General features: G+C 40.7%; 1 long non-coding RNA gene across 1 annotated transcript; it reads left to right on the top strand.

Moving 5' to 3' along the window:
- The first annotated feature begins 364 nt into the window (after window positions 1-364).
- On the top strand, window positions 365-20,038 carry LOC111948441. The gene is made up of 2 exons (XR_002874453.1): window positions 365-3,707; window positions 19,959-20,038. It is a non-coding gene; the product is annotated as an uncharacterized LOC111948441 (long non-coding RNA).
- Window positions 20,039-23,861: the final 3,823 nt, after the last annotated feature.

Raw genomic sequence — 23,861 nt, 5'->3', positions numbered from 1 at the left:
GTGGAACAGTCTGCCGGAGAACCTCAGGGCCACAGAGACTGTAGAAGAGCCTCAAGGCCCATCTTTTTAATTTGGCTTTTAGTTGATTTTATCTGCTTATTTATTCAATTAGTTTTAATGCATTTTTTCATTCATTTATTCATTTTCCACCGTTTCTCCCTTTCGGGGTCACGGAGCTGCTGGAGCCTATCCCAGCCACTTATGGGCGAAGGCAGGGGACGCCCTGGACAGGTCGCCAGTCTGTCGCAGTTTAATGCATTTTAATTTATGCATTTAATTTGATTTTATGCATTAGATCTTATTCTCAATTTAGTGTTGTTTTTAAAAAAAAGTACATTTCAAGTATTAAGTATTTAATTTTAGCATAATCTTATGACTTTAGTGTTTCTTGTGGGGATCTTTTCTACCTGGACTGGCTGGTTTCTATTAGAAGTTACCTTTAAAGTATTCATTTTCTGTGGGGTCATGGGTCATATGTGGGTTGGGTTTTTATTGTAACATTGTGTATGAATTTTGGGGGTTTTTTTTATGTTAAAGCGCTTTGAGTTGCACAAGGGATGAGAAGGTATTTTCATAAATGGAGTTTGATTGCATTCTTTTTCTACTGTTTAGCACATGTCCGCCACCTACAGTTGGAAGAGGTTTGGTGCCAAATGTTGAAGCGATGAAAATCTGCTGAATCTTGCTTCAGGATTTTTACTTTCACAGCTCTATTCCAATATTTAAAAGACTTTGTGTTCCACTCGGAAAATCTGTAATTTCTTCTTCCGTCGTTTAAAAAGGACGCCATCCATACCTCGCTACCAAATCCGACTCCCTGATTGTTTAAAGTTTAACGGGTTTAACTTTCAACGCGCGTTTAGTACGTAAATCACGAAAAAAGTCGTAGAAACTTTAACAGCTAAACGTGAGCTAGAGAACACGGAGCCCGAAAAGCACGTTCATGCCGATTTTTGATTGGAAGCGTCCGCCTGAACGCGTCGGGGACGATGTGAACGTAGGTTTAGAGCTTACTCAAGGGGATAATGACCAAAAGACACCCGCATCTACAGTCACACATGCAAAGGTTCAGAACGTTCTGAAGAGTTCTCCTGTGAGCTCCGATCTAAATCCATGTTGAGGATCAGTGGAAGTCTGAGAAAACTGGAGCAGTTCAGTCACAAGAACTGAAGCACAATACCTGTTGAATGCGGATGGAGAGGTCCCATTGAGGCTACCATGGTCTACTGTTTTAATTCTACTTAAACAGGATTGGTTTTCAATTTAGATTTTTGTTTCTTGGTCTAAAAAAATCTCAAAAAGTTACAGAAAAGTCGTTTTTCAAATATAAGTGGAACGCTGAGGTTACAGGGAGCAGAGGAGAAGAAGGTGGAGGACTGTGAGAGTCATCCGGTCAGAACAACAGAAGTGAGTGAACAAGCAGGTTGGAATGGGTGGAGGAGGGTTTCAGGTGTGAAGGAAGGCTGTGGTGAGAGCGACTATGCTGTTGGATTAGACACTCTGATGCAGACAGGAGGCAGAGCTGGAGGGAGAAGAGACGAAGATGCTGAGGTTCTCTGTGGGAGTGACCAGGAAGGATCCGGAATCAGAGGAACGGATCGTGGTTTCAGAGATGTTTGGAGGAATGTTTTTGATGTCTAGATGTTCAGGAGATTCATGCAGGGAAGCAGATTGAGATGGTTTGAGAGGAGGAACAGTGATGATGTTGGAAAACGGATGCTGAGGTTGGAGAAGCCAGGAGGAAGAGGAGGACTGAGCGTGGTATTTGCTGTGGAGAACCCGGAGAAGTATGGGGTTCCATTTGGGCCAAAAAATGTTTTTGTGGTTTGCATCTTTGCATAAATCTGGTTATTCTGTTTTTTTTAATACGCTGAATTCAGTTTTATGACATTTTACGTTGTGTCACACAGCCACTACGTGCATTTTGCGCACATTGCAAGGATGTAAATTGGTCATACGTGAAAACACGTGGATAAAGTGTGAAAGTATGATAATCTTTCACAGATGCATTACGAATGAACCACGTTAAAACCTTCGGAAGTAGTACGAATAAACCACACAAAAAACATGTCAATCAATGTAAAACATGAACCGTGCGTGATTATAGTGCTTTTTATATACGAAACAATTACGAACAATTACGAAATTTGAACGTGGTATGTGCGGCGTATTCACGATATCTGGTGAGGGAGGGGTGCCAGCTTTGTGTAATTGTTCTATGTTTTCTGCTTGATTAAATTTTTATATTTTATGGCCTTTTTATTTGCTTTTATGTAAAGCGCTTCGTGTTTTCAGTCGAAATGAAAGGCGCTAAACAAATAAATAAAGTTTGAGTTTGATATAAAAGTTGTACATCGGTGGTACACGATGTCCATCAGACATGCGTGGAACGGTCAAGTATAGCTACAACTTTGCATCTCGCACAAATCACGCACAGTTGTGTAAATTTGACGTAATAATTGCGTATAAACTATGTTAAATAAGCATAAACTGTGACCAAACATTTTGAAGAACTCAAAAGCCAGTCTTGTTTTTTTATTTTTGTATTTGATCTATTTCTATTTGTTGTTTCCATTTTGTATTATTCTTTTTTGCTGCTGTTTATTGCCTTGATCCAAAATTAACAAACAGACAAAAAAAAAGTCAAATTACTTCAACTTTACTCTTGGATTCTCCAGGATTAAAAGTGTTTTTCTGTATATTGCAAAAAGAAGATCATGTAGAAAAGAATCACATTAAAATGTTTTAAATTAATGCAAGATGTTGCCTGTCAGGGGAGTTATAAAATGAATATACAGTACAGTGAGAATCTGCTGCATGTGTTTGATCAAACATATTAATGGTTTACTTCCTGTATGAAGCCAGGGTTCTGGATTTGTTCTGTTCTTTTCAGGAAAAAAAGGATTGGATCAACCCAACAAGATAAAAGAAGTGTTATTTACATTCTACTGCATCCTGTTAAATGATTTTTGGCGCAGTTGTGTACATTTTGTGGATCACAAGAATAAATAATTTGCCGTTTGTTTGTGAATTGTATACACAAATACATTTCAGACTGACACTGGAAATCACATTTGTTGTAAAACTGGAAAAAAAAAAACTTTTAACCTTCCATTAAAAGACAAAACATGGAGCAGAACTTTATTTTCATATTACAATTGTATTTTATATTTATAAAAGAAAATGGTCAAACCTAATTTAAGCACTTTTTGCAGTAATAAATACAATGTTGTCAAGTTATCAAATAAATTATACTTGAAAGGGAACTTAAAAAAACGATATCATTGTTAGTTTATTTGTGATGCTTCTGTACTTTGGCTGTATACATTTGTTTTTATGTATTTATTAATTTTCTCAATCCTTGGTTATCACACTTTGGTTTTTAAATAAAATGTGTTGGAGGATTGCGTCATCTTTTGCAGCCGTTTGTTGATGCGTCTGCATGTGTTCATGTGTGCGTACAGCGGCCTCTAGTGGGGGAGAGAAGAGCCTGTAGTTTTGCAAGTTCTCTACGTCACCACAAAAGCTCTCCTCCCATTGGCTGCCGGGCTTGGATCACGTGACTCCCTCTCTGAGTTTGCTGTGAAGCTAAAAGACAGAAACAAAACAATGAGCGCTTCTAGCTGATTTTCTCCTCAAAAACAAACATCGAACCCGCGACATAAAATGCTTTAAGACGCAGATTCAGGTGGATTTGAACTATCAACGTGAGTTTTCCTCAATTTTATTATTATTATTTTTTTTTTTAGGAAAAATGTTTTGGTTTTGTCCGCTAGCTTTTGCTCTGTTTGTGTTCGGTTTTGGTTATTAAAACGTTAAATATTCACTTAAACTCAGGAGAAATAATCAACTTTGGCTTCATTACGGGAACATTTTTTGGTACTTTTCTACGTCTGACATGTTTTTATCTGTTAAAAAAGTCAGCGAACAATTCAGATGTTTGGGATTTTACTCAAGTTAAGTCAAAATGTTTCATACTGGAGTTTTTATTTGAATAAATCAAACCTTTGATATATATTTTTTTAATCTTCCAAGCATATTTAAACCGTATAGTTGGTGTTTTTCCTTCATTTTGGTTGTTTTATATTTTAAAGGCTGGATTTTGTTTCTTTATATTTAAAACCTTCAAATGATCCTTTTAGTTCTCGGAAAGACCGACTCAAACTCTGTTCAGCTCAGTCATTCATTCATAAGTTTGAAAAGTTTTTGTGTTTTTGGATCAGAACCAAAATGAGAAGTTAGGTCAATAAGAGAATAAACTTACACGTTTAGTCTCTTATCAGTTACAAATAAAGTTTAAATGAGTTTAGAAATCTTTAAATGATTGAATATCTTTTTAAATATATATTTTTTTGATCAAAATGAAAGTTCCAACTTTTGGTTTCTAAAGCAAAACAAGAAAAGCGGGTCGTGTGTCAGCAGAACTATTCCTGTCAGCTGTTTGTTAACAGGAAGTAAACAGAAAAGCTTGTTCCTGATGGGAGAACTCTGTTCTAATGGGTTCCTGATCTCCATAATATTAAAGTTCAGCCTCAATAGAAACTCCAAACAAACAAATATTAGTTGGATGAAGAAAAACAACGTTTTCCTTCTGGAGTAAAAGATGAACTAAAGTGCTTCACTCTGATTATAACGTCTGACAGATTAGCTGTTAATAAGGTTTTTAGTGGAGACTGTCGTTTAAAGGTTTTGGTTTAAATGGGTCAGGTGGTTCTGATCTGGTCCGACTCAGAACTGAGATGTTACCTGCTCACAGGTCTTGACTTAATTAAAAAAAATAGTTGCAGCGGATCAGATCGGTGTCAGAGCTTCTCCGGTTTGATCTCAGGTCCCTGAAGCTGAGCCGACCTCGACTGATAAGCCTTTTTTTTTCAGGTTGGGGCTTGGCTCTGCAGCAGCTGATAACAACATGGGGCATACCTGCTGCATTAATGATTGGTCAGCCCAACCTGTTTTCTTTAGTGTTTTGGCAGAAATGAGACTTGTCTGGTGAACTGCTGTTGCTCCCCTTTAAGATTTAAACAAACTTGCCTTTTTGTACATCGTTGGTTGCAGCATAGTGAAACGAAGATGTAAGGGGTCTAGTCTACCCTTAAAGGCTACCGAGTTGGGTCAAGCACTTACTCCAGATCAAACAACTGTAGTCTCTATCTGAAGGGTAGGTGGTCTTCCTCCACAGTGGTCTTCAAAGCCTGGTGCACATCACTGCACAGCTAAAGACTATCAAGCTACGTACAGACCTGCCATTGGCATGTTTAGCCTGTGGTGTTTACACTGAACATGCAGGGAGGGGCTTCTTCTTCTTTCTCTACTCTTTACTGGAACATGTTGGCCGCCTACAGTTGGAAGAGGCTACAGGCTTGGTGCAAAATGTCAAAGCGGTGCAAACCTTGCCACTTTGATACGGTGCGGAAATGGTTCGATACATTGCTAGCGTCTTTGCGATGACGGACATTGATTAGCATCATGTCAGCAGACTGGTCTTGGTTTATCTTTATTTAAAAAACAGACACTGTCAAGCTTGCTGCAATGTCTGGGTTGACCAGAGAAACCAAATCCAAGTCACTTATGGGTCAAAGTCTGACCTGGTTTTACTGCCAGTGTGTGTTCCATGGCCATTCGTTTGGTATGGAGGTGTAATGATTAATCCGCTAATCGATTTCTATTTCTTCGATCCACCCAGGTCGATCAGAAGCAGAATCTGATCAAATCGAGCAAAACCATTAAAATGTCATTTCAAAATGAAATAAATAGATTCAAATCAATTATGGACAATTTCATATAGAATGAGACAAAGTAAAAATGACATATGAGTCACAACAGTTGAATTCTTAGGCTAAAGATCTCCTGGATCAATTTTGTGTCCGTGAATCGCATCGTTCAAAATGAACCAACATCAACTATGAATTTATCAGCAACTGCTAATTGTGATTTGAATCGAATCCTTGTTAAAACGAATCGTTACACCCGTAGTTTTGTACGTAGACTCGTAAAAACATGTGTACCTACGTGTAAATCCAGGAGTTCTTAACTTGGAGGCCTAAAACATGCATTAACGCATGTTTATTTTGGTTTTTCCAAGGAACTAGCAACTTGTACGCACGTTTCCGAGGGCGGTGTGAACGTAGCTTCGGGGATTCATGCAACACAGGAGAATTGCTACCCTAGAAAGCTACAACAGCTTCAGCTACAAAGATTGCGCTGCCACCTGGAGTTTGTTCCTGCCTTCACAGAATTATGTTAACCCCAAATACTAACGGATAAAACTGCACAGGCTAAGCCTACTAGTTTTTCGTCTAGTTACTAGACAAATAGTCTTTTTGTAGTTGACTTGAATCTTCTTTTAACAGGATCAGGAGCCCGGTGGCTGAGCAGCACCTGTAACTAAGTGCTGTGGGCCGGGCAGTGACCTCAGGGCTGTCTGGCTTGGATAAAAGGAAGTCCTGGTTAATGAGTAACAGTGGCGATGTGGCCTGGCGCTACAGGTGGAGTGGGTGGGGGTTGGCGCGCTGATAAGGGAGGCTGAGTTTTAGTAGGGCAGGCTGGCAGTGAAAAGACAGACTGTGGCTTTATTGTCTGCACTTTAATATATTGGGAATATTTTGACAAGCAGATTTTTCCATTCAGTTCTTGTAAAAAGGAACAGAACAAAAGGAGAAAAGGAAAGAAATGATTAACAAATGTCCATCAATTATGTTTTAAAAGGACGGGGGGAAAAACAAAATTGTGCAAAAACAACTTTTTACTATTATATGAAATCAAAACGATTTATTTACTCCACACAACTTTTGAGTCAATGGTAGTGGGATTATTGACAAAGATGAAGAAATCACCAATACAAGCTTCTTTAAGCATTGCAATAATACCCTTCAAAAGTCTTTTGCCCACCTTTTTAAAATGTTGTGTTCATGAAACTATTAATAATCACAACGATAATTAAAACAAGTTTCGATGGAAACATAAAATGTCAAATATTTCAAAGTATGGTGTTGTAGTGGTCAGCACTCCAGAAGGCCCTGGTTCAAATCCCAGCTGGGTTCTTTTTCTGTGAAGTCTGCGTGTTCCTCTTGTGCATCCATGGTTTCCTCCCACAGTTCACAAACTACCTTCATAGGTTCACTGATGATTCTAAGTTGTCCCCAGATGCACATGTGATTTTGTGGCCCTGCACCAGACTGGCGAACGGTCCAGGGGGTAACCCCGCCTTTGCCCCACAGTAGTTGGAACAGGCTCCAGCAACCCTGTGACCCCGAAAGGGATTGAACAGGTTTGGAAAACGAATGGATGATTGTGTAGAGACAGGAGCTGTAAGGCAAATCAGCGCAAGGAGCTGGTAGAGAAGCAGATAACCTTGGTCCCAGAAAAACATCAACACAAACCAGGTGTGAGTAATGTAAGGGTTAATGGCCGACGAAGTGTGCATCATCACTTTTTAACGCACGCCTTGGAAGCCTGAACCGTGCGACCCGAAGCGGAGTTTAACGCACTTGCTTCCGCGAAGTTCGTTAAAAAGTGACAATGCACACTTCGAAGGTCATTAACCCGCTTATACCATGGTCACTTACAAAAGAAATAAATAGTAACCAGTTTTTAGTCCTTAATTCTTGTTTTTTTCTAATTTGGATCGCTTTTCTCTCAAAAAGCAGACTATTTGTTACGTGGTGCGGCGTGTCACGTAACAAATAGTCCACATCGCGCCGCACCACCGTTGCAGTCAAGACTCGGCGATATAAAGCGATATATATATATATGCTGATCTTTCCGATGGGTTGAATAAAGCATCAGTTCAGAGAGAAAGTTCACCTCTTACCGCTTGTTTTTGTCCAAATGATGAAGCAAAAGGTTGTTTTAAAGGAGCCGGCAAAGTGATACAAAACATTTAAGATAGGTGACCGGAACTTCTTTTTTCACTGTGCGGTTATCCTGTGGTAAATCACTTTTTAACAACAGCCAATCAGAATCGAGTGTTCACCCGGACCGTGGTATAAAGAAAGTAGAACAGCTAATTGGAACAAAAAGAGAAATCCATCAACAGGGATGTGTAAAACTAGAGAAAACCAGATGTTTTATGTAGCAAAAACAAAATGGTTTTGTAGTTTTTTTTAAGATAAATAAACCAAAACCATCCAAGAATCCTGAAAAAATTGAACAGAGGCTTTTAATTTGAAAAACAAGTTAGATTATCTCTAATTGACTGCGTTTACCTTTCTCTCTTCATTCAATACTTTTCATCTGATACCAATATTTTTGTAGCAGACTGATTCCATTTCAGCTAATAGATGGACTGACGATCTTCGTACCGACCACAGCCAGCAGGGCTGCGTCACTTCCTGTGGCCGGATGAATACGAACCGAGAAACGCTAAAACATTCAGGAAAAACACAATAAAACTTTGATTTTCACATTTGTTTTATCTGTAAAAGATGTTCTTTTCCGTCAGTTCAGTTGCGATGATAAACTAAAGGTTGTCTTCTTCAGCTGTATTCACACATATACGTTTATTCTTTAAAGAGCAGGTTTTCTAAAGTTGTTTGATGTTTCCATTGTGAGTGATTCCTGCTGTTTTAGCTTCAGATGAGGTTTGTGTTTGTAATAATTACATAAAAGTAAGTTTAATTATTATATAACTGCACTTAAACATGGACTGCAAGGTAGTTATAAACACAAAACACTGTTAAAATAGAAAAATGCATTTTTCTAGAATTGCTCAAAATAGAACAAGTTCCTAAATCTTATGGTTTCCTCTGCAAATCCTTTTTCCCCCAAACTCGATTGTGCCGTAAAAGAAAAAAAATGTGTCCAATAATTTGAGCACATATTTTTAAAGTTTTTGTTTGAATCAAATGTTTTTCTTGTTTATTTTTCTTTGACAATGTTTTTGTTTTTTAATAAAACTGTTAAAAAAATAAAACGTTGGTTGATCCGGATCCCTCTTTCCAGTAGCCTTGATTGTGAATTTAATGCGAGGAACACTTATTTTGAATCATTCTTTTTCATTTACAAGGCCAACTTACCTGTTATAGTATATACATCTACAGTGGCGGGCGGTTCGTTGACCAGTGAGTTGGTCAGTGGTTCAAATCCCTGGTCAGACAGTCATTGGGTCCTCTAGTGGAAATAATGTGGACTAAAATTGATGTGAAAGAGGAACTGAGAGCAGCCGTTTTTATCAAAAATATTGATGTTCTCTGCAAAACATTTGAAGTTGCAGGATTTGTTTGTTGCTGTTTTAAGTCTGAAACTAGTGACGCAGCAGCAACGGCGCCCGAATCCTACAGTCAGACGGCGTTTGAGCGCTCAGGTGGCGGCCGATGTTCTCAATTGATCCTGAAGAGCCGGCTGGAATGTGAGGTTGATTCACATCGATCTCTGTCAGGCAGACGCGTTTAGATAAGACCCCGATACCGACCCCAAACAGGTTGCCTTGACAACTAAAGTCACCTTTAACCTCAGTACCTTAGAGCTTCACTTCCTCATTCTGTAGTGGAGTGGTAGTGGGGGTGGTGGGGGGGGTAAGATTAACATCAGGAATTTATTCAGGCAGTCAAAGCATCAAGAGATTAGTTTGTGAAGCTGATATTATTACATATGTCTGGTTAATGATTGACGTTTGTGCGCTCAGAGCGTGGTCACTTCTCGAATGGCGAGTTTCCCCTGGATGATGTCAAACAACAACCTTCACTCGCCGCCTGTCACCCGAAACCCTCGCCGGTCAAACCTCCAGCCTCCGACTCTGTTTTTCCTCGGTCTTAGCGGAGCGAAACAATGCAGATGAAATCCTCTGCATTCACCGTCGGGGCGTGAAGTTTTGGGCCTTTAAGAGTCCGACTAACGAGGGTCTAAAGAGACCCCTCCCAGGGCTCCACCCCCTCCTCTTCCCACACTGAGACCTGGTTCGACCGGACGGGGTAATCAGTTACCTGCTCCATCTGACCCCAGCAAAACACAACTTGACAACAACCACAGGGGTCATTTCAGAACCAAGGCCACATCCAGACTGAGAGGACGCTTGTTCCAAGAATAGTGAGAGAGGCACAAACATATGAAGTCCTCCTTGCTAATCCTGTGATCATTTTTCAATTTCTTGATATAAAAATGAGTCAAATTGTCCTGTTTTCTTCCAAAAATGTTTCATCCCAAGGAAAGGAGAATGAAAATGTGAATGAAAAATGAAAAACTTTTAGGTGGAGTTTTCTGGAAAAAGCAGCGTCTCAGTTATTTGTTATTTTTACATTTAATTTCTAATACAAAATGAAAATAAACAGGAGAGTTTAAAGCAGATAAAAAAACAAGACAGTGTTCTTGAAAAGGAATGGGTAGAAGAAAAAATCGCGTATGTTCCCACCGTTTATTGTGAATATTTGCATTCACAGTTATTTCTTTGCATTACCTTCTGTTTAGCACCTTTGCAAAAGCGACATTTGCTTAATTGTTCTTTTCTAGCCATGTAAAGTTCCATCAGTGACATGTTGTATGTTTATTTTAACACATGTAAAAGTTTTAAACCCTTATTCATCATGTGAATATTCTGCTTTTTGAAGTTCAGCTGATTTCTTAACTCAACCCGTCTCTGTCCTTGAACATTTGTTGTAAGTTTATTGGAAGTAAGTTATTTCTGGTTTTGTACATGATGAGTGCTGTTTTAAGTTTCACTAGTTTGTGTCCCATAATCTACACCATGAACTATTTAAATAGCTGTTTTTGTAAGATGTACAAACACGGTGAATCTACGCCAACTTCTGCACTGTATTGTAAATATGGTTTTATTATCGATGGATGTATTAGTAGACATGCTTTGTGAGTGTATGGCGCGTTTTTCCCAACACTGCTATCCTTTTAGCCAGTTTAGCTCTGACTTGCTTCCTTTGTAGCTTCCTGTTTATTTTGTCGTCCACAATCACTCCATGGAATGTTCTGATCAACAGTGTCAAAAGCCTTTTTCAGATCAATGACTCCTACTATGAACTTTGTGTTATATGTACTACTTATAATTTCTTCAGTTGATTACATAATCGCCGTGGATGTTGATCTAGTTTTTCTGAAACCATATTAATCGTTGGATATTAGTTTATGTTTCTCAACAGAATTTTCCAGACTTGTGAGGAATACTTTTTCAAGTATTCTTGAGAATTGGCAGAGTAAAGACACTGCTCTGTAATTTGTTAGTTGATGTTTGTCCCCTGATTTGTGTCATGGAATTACTTTAGCTAGTTTTTTGTGGAAATGTTCCTGTTTAAAATGATAAATTACAAATGCAGGTTAACAATGGAATCAATGACCTTTTTACCACATTCATATTAATTCTGTTACAGTCTGTGGATGTTTTGTTTTTGGAATTCTTTGAGCATTTTTAGAATTTCTTTTGCTTCCACAGGTTTCAAATAGTGGTGTTCAGTAGTTTCCTTTTCTGATTTATTGGTACAGTTTTTTTCTTCAGCTGACTTTGACCCACTTTTACAAAATTTTAAATAAACTCCATAGTCACATCGTTAATATTAGTGTACATCTCATTTTTACTAACCATAAAGTCTAGATTTGTTTTCTCTTTGTGTTTTCTAGTGACACTGTTCAATACTTTCCAAATTCCCTTCAGTGATAAAGCTGAAACAGCTTTTTCTGCTTCATCTGCACTAAATATAATCACGTGACGATGAAGGAAAAGCAGCAACATTTTTAGATCACCTCTAAAAGCCTTTAAAGAACCTTAATAACTGTTTTAAATATGTTGGTAAAACATTGTAGGATTGTAAGATTCATCTGCGTTTATTAATAAAGTAAACATTTTGAAAGCTCTAAATGGAAAACTCAGCGAGCGGTTTGATGAATGATTCACGATAAGCAGAGTGAAGGAAGCTGGTTGTTCTGATTGTCTCTGCATGTTTCTGTGCAGCCGTTCGTCAGGGGTCTGCCACCTTCCACGCTTAACAACCCTTGTGCTATCCTATGACCCCACCCTTACACTGACGTGTTCTCCCTACCATGACGAAGGTGGATAAAGGTGGAAAGATTTCATGTAATCCATGCAGCGCACTGTCCAGTGGGTCTAGATGACCCAACTCCCAATGTTAAAGTGGCTAGGATAGAACAAGGGTTACAAAGCAAAAAGCCCAGCAGGAGACATAAAGTCTTAGATATAAGATAAAATCAGAATAAAACATGGTAACATGCATTTACTCAAGCGCATGGACATTTTATGAAAAGCAGGTTTTCAAGTGAATCAGACAGTTATTCTGAATTAAATTTAGATAAATCTGTCAGAACATGAATCCTCTGTCATTTTTCCTTCAACAGCTTGTTGTATTTGTAGTTTTCATGTCAACGGCGCCGCAGAGCCAACAACAGACACGTTCTACTTGTGCGCTCTGTTTTAGGTACTTTTTGAGTGACTTACCCATGTTCACACTGGACAAGCAGGGAGGGGCTTCTTCTTCTTCTACTTTTTCCTTATTTTCTACTGTTTACTAGCACATGTTGGAAGAGGCTTTAAATCTCGAAGAAGCAGTTGAAATCTGGCTGTTTGGGCAGGAGACAGAAACGGTTCGGTTCAGCGTTCTTGGAAATAGCATCACGTCAGGAGAGTTGGCTCGGTGCATCTTTATTTAAACGCAGACGTTGTCAGGCTCGTTGCCGTGTCTTGGTTCTCCAGATCAACTAAATCCATTCATCACGACCAAATCTGGTCAAAGTTGGGACCTGGTTTTACTGGCAATGTGTGTTCAATGTAAAAAAAAGAAAAAGAAAACGATTTAAAAACAGCGTTGCTGTACGTGAACTGCAGAGTTTTCAACGTGGAAGCCGAAACTCACATTTACGCGTGTTTATGTAGACTTCTCTTTGGAAGTGGCCGCTTGAACTCAGTGAGCCTGGCTTTACGCTGAACCCTTTTTTTTGTTGGAAGAAAAAGTCTGCTAGTGGAGCGGAGTTTAGTGGGAACATCAGATGCATCAGAGGAAGTTTGATTGGCCATTCTGCATGTAATGGCGTACTTCACAGCGATGTTATGTTCATTTATTTCTGATGGCCTGCGCCCTGATCCACCCACACTTTTTTGGCAATTTAATTTAGTCAATCTTTCGAGGTGGTCTCGGTTCGTTTCCCATAGAACCGAACTCCAGTTCACTCTGACTTTCCTCAGTCTGAATAGGTCCATGCTCGGAGCGGAACACCTGGATCAAAATGGCCACCGCAGCCAGGCATTATGGTTGTAAACAGCAAAGGAAGGAAGCAACCGTGACGCTGAGACACCAACTCAATGAAAAGTGGTCAGATGAATGCAGGCTTATTAAAACAACTTTTAACGTGATCCACTGTTTTCTCAGCAATCTGTATGTCACAAACATTTATCAGGCGATTTACCTGGTAAATCGCCTGTCCGTCCTGGGGGAGGATCCCTCCTTCATGTGGGCACCCTGAGGTTTCTTCGTTTTTTCCGGAATCCGGTTTTTTTGGGAGTTTTTCCTTACTGCGAAGGGGGGTCTAAGGGCAGGGATGCCAGTATAGCTTAGTCAGTTTGTTAGTTCATTTTAGTATTTTTCTATTGAACTCTTTGTATTCGTGATCCTTTTGATTTCATGTTTTACTTCGAAGCCCATTGAGACGACTGTTGTTGTGATTTTGGGCTATACAAATAAAATTGAATTGAATTGAATTATCAGCGTAACTTCTTAGGCGTCGCCTCCAGAGTAACCGTCCTGCAGCACGACTCCACCGTACCAAAGCAAAAAGTGTTGTACCTGACCTTTACGTTGATCGACGAAATCTAAAGTTTGAATCTAAAGTTTGAACTATCCTGCCAAAGGTTGCAAATCGCAGGAGGACTTCCTTGATTTCCTTCTTTCGTTGTTTTGCCCCACCCTCGTGATTCCTGGCCAATGACTGAAGAGATCTTTAGTCACATGGTTTTGTTTACAAGCTTTTGTTTCTAAAATGGAAATCTGCGCTTGACAGCCGTCTGAATACACACCAAGCGCAAAGGTCCAGGACTCAATCCGGACCAAATGAAACGGACTCGGTTCGGACCAAAGGACTTTTTCAGCCTGAGTACACCCTAAGGCTGTGTCCACATTCCCTCCCTTCTCCCTTATTACTAAAAAAACCACGTAGTCCAGGACTGTCTAGTGCCCTGGATTTTAGAATCAATTGGGACACCATGCTCACTACTTTTTTTCTTTCAAAGGTAAATGTTACATCACCAATTCCAGGAAGTAAAACCTAGCAAATACGAACATTTTGCTAAGAGTATTTATGAATCCACTGTGTTCTGATGAACACGTGAAATAAAAACATCAAAATACATTTTTCCACAAAAACATTCAAATGCAATGCATTGTGGTCTATGTTTGTCCAATCTAGTGAAAATTGATGCACACTGGGTTTTTCGCAGAGACTTCTGGGAAATTTGTAGGGCACTCGACTTTCGGATTTGTAGATTCGGACAGCTCTACAAAATGAAGAACGCGTGACGTTACGCACTGTGCAGTGAAAGAATTTGGACACAACCTAAGTGAAATATTTTTTAGACGTTTTCTTCTAATGACATGCTGTGATAAAATAAAAGGCTTCAACCCAAAAAAAACAAAACATTTATCATTTTTTCATTTCCATGGACCTTTTCAATCTTAATATACATGAACAGAAAGGATCTTAATATTAGTAAACTCTAAACGAGCTGAATTTCTGTCATTTTAAGAGTCCAGCCGCCCCCTGTAGCTCCCAGGTCAATGCCTGGACTCCTTTATCAGCCCTCTGCTGTGGATGAACAGCCTGTTCTTTTGCCCCCATCAGCCCTCCCACACCAACCTACGACCATGGTCACCCATGTCTTACCGTAAACCATCAGGTCCAACTGGGGAACCAAAACAAACTGTCCAGTTCTGTTAGTCATCATTTGTCATGCTGTAAATCCAGATGCATAGTTATCATCTCAATCAGATTAAAAACCAGTGTTAGATTAAGAGGAAATGCTGGATTAAGACAGGTTTGAGGCGGCATATCAACTGAACTGATGGTAAATACCCACCACCTTGTCCCTGATTTGATCCTAATTCTTCGCTTTCAGACATTTTTTTACTTTAAAACTCTTCATGGCGGCCATCAGAATGACGACAAAGTTTCCCGGCCACATAAAGTCCAAAGTCTGGACTCCTGTTGACCGCTGGGCCTCAGATTTCTAGGGAAGGTTGTTGAGCAATTTAAAGTTTTTTTACTTGCTTTTCGGTGTGTCAGTAAACCAACCGTTTTGTCCGGAATACGTTTATGAGAGTCATCACAGCCGGCAGTCTTCAGGCCTGCAATTCCTGGTTGTCTTCAGACGGGACACGTTTGGTCTGGTTAAAAGGAACCAGAGTTCGTGTCCCCCGATGATCTCAGAAGAAGTTTTCAGTCTGAACACACCCAAGTGGACCCTGGTCCGGAACCAGGAACCGCTCTCAGACCCGTCTTTGGAGGTGGTCTCAGTTTGTTTGGTTGTTGTTTGTGTTTATTCACATAATTAGGATTTTGCGATTTTCGTTATTTTTTTACATTTCTAGAAATACAATCCAAAAAACTGCAAAAGGAATGAACAGAAACATCTGTAGAAGAACTTATCAACATCATCACTGAAACTTTCTATTCGTCTTTGGTTTTGCTTGAAAACGTTAACTTTGAAAGGATGCAACTCTTGAACACAGACACCTACTGGTTAACAAATTCAAATTCAACTTCAAATGAATTTATTTCTAAAGCACCTTTCATGTGAAGAAAACAGCTCAAGGTGCTGTACATAAAAACATACAAGAATGTAAAAACACCAATGCAAAAAATAATTAAATAAGCCCCTCAGAGTATCATACACAAAAACAAGCACAAGTAAAAGAGAAATGACAAAAAAAAAAAAACGTTAAGAAATGAGAACCCAGAAGGCGCCGGCTGCCCTGTCCTCCTGTTGGTCTGGGTGTCAGCATAGACTCAAACACCCCTGCCGAGGGTGGGAAGACACTTGTAAACCGTCTGAAATGTAAAAGTGATACATAGAAAAGTTCAAATGTAAAAAACAGGTGAAATATAAACAATTAAGATAAGTTCATGCATAAGAGGTCTAAAAAACCTGAAGTATAAATAAGAATAAGTTAAGATTTTTAAGACAACTTGAAAAAAATACATATTAAACAAATAAATATGTACTAAAATATCATAAAATATGACAGTAAATCCCCCATAGGAGATCTAATTAAAAACTGAATTAAATAGATGCATCTTTAATTTCAACAGTGGATGAGGCCCTCACATCCTCAGGCAGGCCGTTCCGCAGACGAGGCCCACAGGGGTTTCTTGTTCTGACCCTAAGGACCTTCAGCAGGCCCGCGCCTGAGGATCTAAGGCCTGAATGTGATATAAAAGAAGGACCAAGACCATAAACACTCTTGTAAACTACTAAAAGAATCTGAAAATCAATCCTGAAGCTGACAGGGAGCCACTGCAGAGAGAACAAGCTAAAGGAAGGTTTTGCTGTTGCATGTTGGTAAAAACAAACACAGTAGATGCTACTTAAATCCTTGAAATGATTGTGGTCTGAGACTTAGTTTCCAGTGGATTTCATCTGTAGATAATATTATCAGCGCTTTAAGGGTTAAGAGGAAAGGAGCCGACACCGCCAGCACTTTTATCCAGTCGGTTACCTGAGCCGCTTGTCTGCCTGCCAGACTGTTGGCTGCTCAACTGGGTGGCAACTGGTTTATAGCAGCCGTTCCGCTTCCTCCTCCACATCCGTTAACTGCGCAGGTGACTGGTTACCTGAACATCCTGGAGGCTGTGCAGAGCGAGAACACACAAAAGGATAGAGAAAGGATCAATGGGGAATGACGGATGGCGCCCAGCAGAACGCAGCGCATGAGTCAGGATGGCTGGTCAGGCTCTGTGGGCGTTGGCCTGATCTGAGGATTACCATCCAAACCCTTGTTTGGTTAACAGAACTTTTCTGAACCCGTTTGACTCCAGGTGTCTTTGCTTGTTTACTTTATAGGTTTTAATGAACCGGAGTCCTCAGAGAGTTTTCTCTGTTGATGAAGCTGATGGGAGTATATTTAAAAACTGCAGCAGAAGATTTTCAACAGCAAACAGAAACATACATGAACTTTCAGACTTTCTACTTTACAATTTGTTTTAATGATGTTTGTTTTTTTGGCAATTAGTTCAACCCCAGCTTCTTTTTGTACAGATATATATTTTGGATTCTATCACACAAACTTGAAACTCTATTCCAAATAAAAGATGTTGTCTTTGTTTTCCCCCCACAAAAGTTGAGAAAAATTTTCCAACAAAAATCAAACATGTGGAGACAAAATAAAAATGTATAAACATCCAAAAAAGACAAAGTCCAACATTTGCGTGTGTCAAAATTCCAGGGCTGCGTCCTTCAAAGGCCGCCGCCTTCCCAGGCGTCATTGGCCGGGTCCGTCGTCGAGCAGGGAGGCCGGATGTAGACGGCTGTGAATTTGGACGAGTCTGGCCTTTGGATAATTCCAGCCGTTACATCGGCGGATGTCCTGTCGCCTAGCAACCGGGAGTCCCGAACAGAGAAGAGTCGTGAACCGGGCATGGAGCTCAAAGTTTTCCTGGCTTAATTGATCCAACTTTTGAACTTGGAGGTGTAAGTATCTCCAACTCCCGGTCCCGCTTCACAGTCCGCCATTGTTGTCAGAAAATCGCCAGGTTCAGCCGCAGTGCATCTTGGGATATGGACAGCATAGAAGAATACACCAGACCAATCCCTGAAAGCGGGAAACAGAAGAATTTGTTGGCCGCGTTTGAGGGAGTCGTTGAATTTGGACGGCATTTGTGGCGGCGCTGTGACGTAAGCAGCCTTTAAATGCAGCCCAGGAAGAACGCCGCCTCCGAATTTGGACACAGCCAACGTGAAATATGTCTAAAAAAAACAGGTGAAGCTCCGAGGAATTATTTGACAACTGTGTTTCATAACTCTTGTTTTTTGCTTTTGTTTTTTTACACCAAACATTTCTTTTTTTTTTTTTTTTCTTTTTTTTTAACTTGTCCTGTCCAACAGCTAGGCAGACAGATGAGAGCTGAGGGCCTCTTGGGTTGGACATATTTTACTTTAACAAGAGGGGTTATTAATCTTCAGACAAACCAAAGGTATGTCTGAATAAACCCCTTTTGTAATTGAGGCCAAACTTTATTAATTTCAAACATGTCTGAAAATCTTTGGTGTTGGACCGGACGGAAAAGGAAAGAGGGGAAGAAGAGAGAGGGACGTTAGAGAGAGGGGGGGTAGGGGGTGATAATAGGAGGGGAAGGGGGATAAGACCATGAAGCAGCATAAAGCAGCAAGTTTACTGGTTGTTAATCATTATGGTAAGGTTCAAATGAAAAAAAAAAACAAAACAAAAAAAGGGCGGAGCCTGTCCACACACACACTCAAAAGTTATAAACACACCTGTTAGTTGCAAAAATGTCCACCTGTCGACATGTACACAAAACAGATAGTGTTCACACGCATACTTATGCCTTAAAACCAACTAGTGTGAAATATTTCAGTCATTCAGTCTGTTGAGCTAACACCTGTGCTCAGGTGAGTGTTTATGTTCTTCTAAAATGGATGGTGGAACGTGAAAAGAAGGAGGGAGAGTGCCCAGCCATCCCCACCCCAAGACCCCCACCGCACCAGCAGCGGCAGCCGGAATCCCCCCAACGCCACACAGGAACCGGCAGGGAACAACCGCCGCCCGGGCGACCAAGCCCGCCACCCAGGCCAGGGCCAGCAGGGCCGCCGCAAGGCCCCCAGAGCCAGAGAGCAGGGAGGCACGGAGGGAAAGAGGGGGCCGCCCCAGCCCAACCAGGAGAGCAGCCCCCCGCCGCGCCGGGAGAACCCAACGCAGGGCCCCACCGGAGAAGGACGCCCACAGCCCCAGACGAGCACCCCACCACCACCCAGGAGTTCCGGGCATCCCCCGCCCCAACCCCAGGTACGAGCCAGGACCCCCCAAGGGAGACCCACTCCGCACTCCAGGCAGCCATCCGCCCGGCCCACGGTTGGTCCAGGGAGGAGCGAGGCAGGGGCCCGCCGCCCCCGCCCAGAAGGGGGAACCCCGGGGAAAAAAGAGGGCCCACAAGGGGTGTTGTAAATATGGCCCGACCAGGCTCGGCCACAGTTGGAAATTTGGCGGGGCCCAGCACTCAGGAGCAAGGACCAGAACCCACCCCCCAGGGACACGAACACCCCCGGCTCAGATGTAATGTGAACCCCCCCACCGCGCGGAGAGAGCACCGCCGGGCCCAGGAGGCCAGCACCCCGGGGACACAGCCGCCGTTGCAAAGGGGCCCGTACCCCCCACCAGGGAAGAGGCAGGGGACAGATGGTCCTAGGTCCCACCTTCCTTGCAAAATGTGTGTGCGTGTATGTGTGTACACCAAACATTTCTAAGAAAACTGTTCTTTGACCCTTCAGGTTAAATTGGAAATAAAAATGGTACTAATGGGGGGGGGTTGGTGTCATTCCTGCATCACGGTGAACAGCCAATGAGATTGTCTGGTTAGTTCAGACAACTCCTGATGGTTAAAGTTTTATTCAGACCATTTATTTTGTTTTATTGTATTTAACACTGATTATGTTTAGAACAAACATGTAAATTTGATTTTTTTTGGCACAATCTCAATATTAATGAATCCAGAGTATTCTTTCTCCTGAATATCAATGTAAATGTAGACAAACATCACATGAAGCACAAACAAGAAAAGGCGACACGTTCAGCTTCACTTGGATGTGTCTCTGTAAAACGAGACAAAGAAGCCGTAAACCTTTGTTTGTTTTTTCCATCGAGGCCTGACGAGTCACACTAATTATGTCCGCCTTGCAGACACAAAACATGAGTTCAAATAATTTCAAATAACAGCATAACAATTTAGAACCAAATATCTGTTTTTCACTCAGAACTTGTCATGTGATGCGTTCGTGTGTGCAGGATCGTCTGAGGTGGCTCTACGATGGTCTGAGAGAAGATTCATTCATTGGTGACATTTGGAGGCAGAATAAAGAGAAAAAGATTATTTTGAAGAGAAAAACACAAAAAACGTCCTGTGGTGAGGGTTGTGTTTTTATTTTTGGGTGACATTTCTTTAGCTTTGGTCTTGTTCTGTTTTCAGGTTTGCCTGTCAGTCACAGAAATCATCCACAGCTGTGTCGACTCATGATGACGATCCTCAGTGTATTTAAGGGTCTGGTTTCAGCTTTGTTTCAGGTCATCAGGGGGGTATTCCAGAAAGCAGGTTATGCTAGCTCCCACGATAAGTTTGAGGCTAAGGAAGTTGATAACCTCAGCTTTTGGTTCCAGAAATGGAGGTATGTTTCAGGGTATGTCAAGTTACCATGGCAACTCATGCTCTGAACATAACCTGGTCCGGAGCAGGTTTAGTTGAAGCTTAGTTTATTTACAGAGAGGGGAAGCAGCATGGCGTGTCCATTTAAAGATGACTTAGTGGATGAAAAAGCTCAGATAATACTTTTTCCACCATGAGAGGGTGATAAGACCACGTATGGATGTTGGAAAGATAAACTTTTTTACTTTGATCTAACTTAATTATTTGCTTCAGTTAAGATAAATCATTTTTTTTGTCACCTTAAAAACAACACGTAGTTTTCAGACAATTATTTTCCTTTCGTTCAAATTAATTCAATTAAGTAGGTGTAACTTTGGTGCTGCCGTTAGATCAGCACCGCAAGGGATTCTGGGATACCATTCCCTTTGCCTGTCTGGACGGATCTGGGTTTAAGTGTGGGTTTTTTACAAAATGTGTTTAGTTGTATAGCTGTTTTACTGTGTTTCACCGTGTTTTGCCGAGCTATTTTGTCCTACTATGCTTACGTCTCTGCACCATGAGTGAGAGTAAAGTAGAGGATGATGAGTTTATATAGCACCCCTACCACATTTCTCTGTTATGACAGTGACGGAAAATTCTTTAATAAATTTTTGCACTCCGTGCATTTTTTTCCGTTCTTTTTATTGTTATAAAATGAGCATATCTGCCGGCTCAAACTTAGACATATGAAAGTTCAAGAAATATACGTAATTAAGATGGAAAAAAGATTAATGGAGTAATGTGACATTTAGTTAGATAAATACGTAAATTTGAGTTGTATAAACAATTATTGAGTTTGAATTAATTTAACTAAATTATTTAAATTATTTTTCAGCCATGTTACTTTTTTGATGGACTTGTAATTTTTTTTCCCGCCGTCATTAAAATCTCAGACTCCGTCTCACTTAAGTACAGCGCTTTCTTTTTTTTCACCACGCGTTTCCATGGTGACTCCAGAAATCGGCGATCTATTGAGAATGTCTTTATGTACCGTGCGTTAACCCAGGGTTACCAAATCGAGCGTAATTACGCCAACTCATATCCGGTCTTTTGGAACCGACATACCCAGAGTAAGCAAGTTCAGGCGGATTTCAGCCAGAGTTCAGGCTTAAAGTCAGGCTAGTTTAAACATGCTTCCTGGAATACCCCCCTGCTCTGTCACCCTTTTGTTGCTCCTTTGGGTGTAAACTGCACCTTTGCACATCCTCATTGTTCGCTACTGTTATTATCACATTTGCACTTTTAGAATTGCCACTTGACATCTTGTGTTTTTGTGTGTATGTTGTGTGTGAATTGTTTCAGTTTCCTGTATACTTTTTGGCATTCGGAGCAGACAGCAAAGAAAGAAATTCATTGTGCAGGGAAACCTGTTTCTTTTCTGCGCATATGATAACAAACCCTTTGAAGGTCGTCATTTAAATGTTTCTGCCACCAAACCCGGCCTCCTGCATTTTGGGTTCTGCGCCAACAGTTTCTGACCCCTGCTGAACAAAACTCCAGGATGTCAGTGATTTTTTTACCTGCAACACCTTGAAATATGTGTGAAAACTCCTCAGGACCCTGCTCCCCCCTCGTCCTTCTCACAGCTCCAAACCGTGATTCGGAGTTTGCTCTGAGACAGTAAGCTGTTTTAGGAACGACATCCATAAAACTGTTCTTATTTTTGGCTCTGAAAACTTCCCCACTGATGTCAAGCTTTAACGAAAAGGTTTGGGATCTGATTCCCATCAGAACTGGATTCACATAAGCTCCTCACCCAGGAGGAACTCGCCTCCCTTTTTCTATTAGTTGTCATCCAACCAAATGGGGAAAAAAAATGTTGGAAAATTCTAAAATTTAACATAAAACTGTTGTTTCTCTCACAAAATCACTTTTTGTACAGACAGTTTTTTATGTGAACGACAAAAACTTTTGGTTTTCAGTCTTTAGATTTTACACTTTATGATGGATAGATGAGTTTATGAAAGAAAAACATTTTTTTGTACTCTTCATGTTAAGAAACAAGCCTCTTTTTTACTTTTAATAGGATCTTACAGACCGACTCCAATGAAAATGGTGTTTTTGGTATTTTTAACATGTTCTTGTGGCATTTTTCTGATGATGGAGAACATAAATAAAGAATTGATAAGAATCAGGAGCAATTAAAAGAAATGCAGTTTGAAAAAGCTTGTAGTTGTGACGTACAAACTACTAGTGGGCTACCATAATGTCGTATTTGTAACGTAGAATACTCGCTGGGCGGGCCAAAGTCTTCCTCCTCTGCTCCATTCTGATGCATCCACCTGCAGACAAATAGATCCATGAACCACTTTGTTTTCCTCGTCTGAGCTGGAATCGGTATTAAAACTGGACAGCTGGACATCTCCAATATTGCTCGCCATTTTTGTTGCGCTGATAATGTTAGGTTGGGGGTGGGAGAGGCTGTAAGCTGGAGGGAGAGCGACTGATGGGATATCAGTAGAGACTTACTTGCCACCAACAGTCCACAGCTCATAGGTGAATTTTCTAATGAACTTCTGCCGCTCTGCAGAAACTATGTCCTAGAAAACGAGTTTTTTGATTTTGGCTAAAAACTGCATCTTCTTACCAAAATAACACCCCCCACTCGAAATGTCTAAACAATCTCTGGCCACTTTTAAAAGTCAAGTTTATTGTCAATTCTGATACATCGACATATATATAATATAATCTTGCAAAATCTTGTTTCTTTCTAGTTCCTGGGTCAAATAGAAAACTCGTCTGAACTGGAATCTGGATCTAAACGGTCCGGCTGAATAGCTCCGATATTGCGCACCGTTTGTGTTGTTGGGCAGGGGGTGTGAGGGGCTGTAAGCTAGTGGGGTAGAGTGTAAACAAATTAAAATTAACGGAGCTAACATCTGCGCCAACAGTCCCATCCACAACCCAGAGGCGAGTAAATGAACTCCTGCTGGGCTGCAGAAAATATGTCCTAAAAAAATGACACAAGTTTTTTTTAAATTTAGCATAATCCTAATTAAAAGACGCCTGGGAACCCTTTGAAAATAGAAAAAAATATGGTTGGAATGGGATTTTAAAGGAAACTCATCCATCCTAAAAGGTAGAGGCACCAGAATGGCACCTTGTGGGACTCCACTTTTATTTCTTCTCTCGTATTGCATCCGCCGCACCATTTGTGTCCTTCTTTAATTATTTCTTCAAATGATTTTACGACTTTGTTGGCTGTTTGGCGTCATTCGTATCAACACTGACAACGAGCAATAACTGATGACTCCTCGGGTTAATTTGCCTCTGGACGGAACTGAAAGAAGGGCAGTTGGGGCAGTATTCCAAAAGGGACTTCATTTGATCATGAAAGTAATAAAATCACATTACGGATGCAGCAGGTTCTGCTGTCTGAATGACAAAACTACTATAAACATTCCCGGGACGTTTCGCCATCTGCAGGTTCAGCCGCCGTTACTGGCCTTCAGTGATGTCAGTACTTGTTTATGGCCCACAGTCATAAACAGCAGCTTCAGTCATCACTG

Source organism: Oryzias latipes, chromosome 13, assembly GCF_002234675.1.
Source record: "Oryzias latipes chromosome 13, ASM223467v1".
In the NCBI taxonomy this organism is placed as follows: domain Eukaryota; kingdom Metazoa; phylum Chordata; class Actinopteri; order Beloniformes; family Adrianichthyidae; genus Oryzias; species Oryzias latipes.
Note: the sequence above shows the minus strand (reverse complement) of the source record. Positions and strands in the feature narration are given on the sequence as shown.